Raw genomic sequence first — 2,540 nt, 5'->3', positions numbered from 1 at the left:
ACGCCTGGAGTATAGTAGGGGTTAATAAGTATGTATAGAGCATTGAGTTAATTTAAGAATAACGAAAGTTATAAAACAGAAGGACTAAAAACAAATGGAACAGAAAAAAATGAGAGGAAACAAAAGTAATCCAAGGAGTATGGAAACTTCTTAAATATTGATGATACTACACGCGTAAAATAAGAATGGGCCATGTGTGGGGGCAAGGCACATTGGAAAATCTCTATATCTTTCAATTTTGCTGTGAAGCTAAAGCTGCTCTAAAAAAGTACAGTCTTGGGACTTCTCTGGTGGTCCAGTGTCTAAGACTCGGTGGGTTCAATCCCTGGTCAGGGAACTAGATCCCACATGCCACAACTGAAGATTTCGCATGCCACAACGAAGATCCCACGTGCCACAACTAAGACCCGGTGCAGCCAAATAAATAAATATTTAAAAAATAAAATTAAAAAAGGGACTTCCTTGGTGGTCCAGTGGTAAAGAATCCACCTTCCAATGCAGCAGACACAGGTTTGATCCCTGGTTGGGGAACTAAGATTCCATATGCTGCAGGGCAACTAAGCCTGTGTGCCACAACTAGTGAGCTCACATGCCTCAACTAGAGAGACTGTGTGACACAAACTACAGAGCCCACGTGCTCTGGAGCCTGTGAGCCACAACTAGAAAGGAGCCCCACGTACTGCAATAAAGAGCCCGGACACTCCAACAAAAGATCCCACATGCCTCAACAAAGATCCTGACCCAGCACAGCCAAATAAATAAATAAATAAATAAATAATTTAGTTTTTTTTTCTTTGCCACACCTTGGGGTTTGCAGGATCTTAATTTTCCAACCAGGGATTGAACCCCGGCCCCAGCAGTGAAAGGGGTTCCCAGCCACTGGATCGCCAGGGAGTTCCCAAAAGTATAGTCTTAAAGCAAAAAAAGGCTGCTATGAAAAGAACAATCAGCAGACACAGGGCTGAATAGATAGAATGGACATAACTGAAGACAGAATTAGTAATCTGAAAGATAATTTTGAAGTAGTCTTTCAAGTATGAGAATCCAAAAAGACCAAGAGCTCTTTTGTCTAGACTGCCGACATGCCATCCAGACTAAGGAAGACCCGGAAAATTACAGACCACTTGAGCCATGGCCACAGCCGAACCAGGAAACACTGGAAACACTGGGGAGACCACGGTCATGCTGGTGGCATGCATCACCACAGGATCAGCTTTGACAAATATCACCCAGGATACTTTGAGAAAGTTAGTATGAGGCATTACCAAAGAGGAACCAGAGATTCTGCCCAACTGTCAACCTTGATAAATTGTGGACCTTGGTCAGTGGTAAACAAGACTGGAGCTGCTCCTATCGTTGATGTGGTGCGATAAGGTTACTACAAAGTTCTGGGGAAGGGAAAGCTCCCAAAGCAGCCTGCCAGGCCAAATGCTTCAGCAAAGAGCCAAGGAGAAGATTAAGGGTGTGGGTGTGGCTTGTGTCCTGGTCGCTTGAAGCCACATGGTGGGAGATTCAATAAATGTTAAAAAGTGCTTTTAAAAAAAAAAGACCAAGAGATAAACAATGGAAAAGGAAAGTTAAGGGTTATGAAATATTGATGTTGAAAATTCAACATGCATCCTTCTTTCCTCAGTGGATTTGCACATGCTATACTTATTTAGAATCAGCTGCTCCCTTGAGCACCTTATATAAGTAGCAGCCTTGTCCTCTAGACAGTACCCTCTAAATTTATACTCTGTTCATTCCCTTTATTGCATTTATTGCAACCTGTATTTATGTATTTGTGGTTTGTCTACCTTTTTCCCCCATCAGAACGGAAGTTCTATAAATAAGAGCAGAGGGAATTCCCTGGTGGTCCAGAGGTTAGGACTCAGTGTGCTCATTGCCATGGCCCAGGTTCATTCCCTGTTCAGGGAAATAAGATCCTGAAAGCCATGCAGCACAGCCATAAATAAATAAATAAATAAATAAATAGCTGTGATGTTCATGCCTACATCCCCCTGTCACTGTGCCCAACATAAAGTATGCATGTGGTATTTGATTGATGGATGGATTGATTGGTTGATCCTGAGGAAATTTAGAGCTCCAAAAGTAAAGAAGCAGCTTCAAAAGAGGTAAAATAGATCACATAAAATGTTAGAGGAGTATCAAAGTTTTCTCCGTCAGCACAGGTACTCTAACACAATAGTGCAATACCTTAAAAGCTATGACAAGCAATTTTTAAGCTAAAACTCTTTACTCAGTCAACCTAGTATTCAAGTATGAGGGCAAAATAAAGATCTTTTAGGATATCTATAATTTTGATTATTTATCATGTACAAACCATCTCTGAAAGAATTGCAAAAGCATGAACTGAAAATAAAAAGGAAACAATGGCAAGGAACTCCCCAAATTGGTGAAAAACAGGAATATATACATCTAGGAGCTCAACAAACACCAAGTAGGATAAACTAAAGGAGATCCATACCTATATGCTTAATAGTCCAACTGTTGAAAGCTAAAGACAAAGAGAACAATCTTGAAGCAACATGAGAAAAATG

At 40.8% G+C, this 2,540-nt stretch overlaps 1 pseudogene; it reads left to right on the top strand.

Moving 5' to 3' along the window:
- Window positions 1-1,082: 1,082 nt before the first annotated feature.
- LOC130842380 (60S ribosomal protein L27a-like) lies at window positions 1,083-1,494 on the top strand (annotated as a pseudogene).
- The last annotated feature ends 1,046 nt before the right edge of the window (window positions 1,495-2,540 follow it).

This window comes from Hippopotamus amphibius, chromosome X (assembly GCF_030028045.1).
Source record: "Hippopotamus amphibius kiboko isolate mHipAmp2 chromosome X, mHipAmp2.hap2, whole genome shotgun sequence".
NCBI classification, from domain to species: Eukaryota; Metazoa; Chordata; class Mammalia; order Artiodactyla; family Hippopotamidae; genus Hippopotamus; species Hippopotamus amphibius.
Note: the sequence above shows the minus strand (reverse complement) of the source record. Positions and strands in the feature narration are given on the sequence as shown.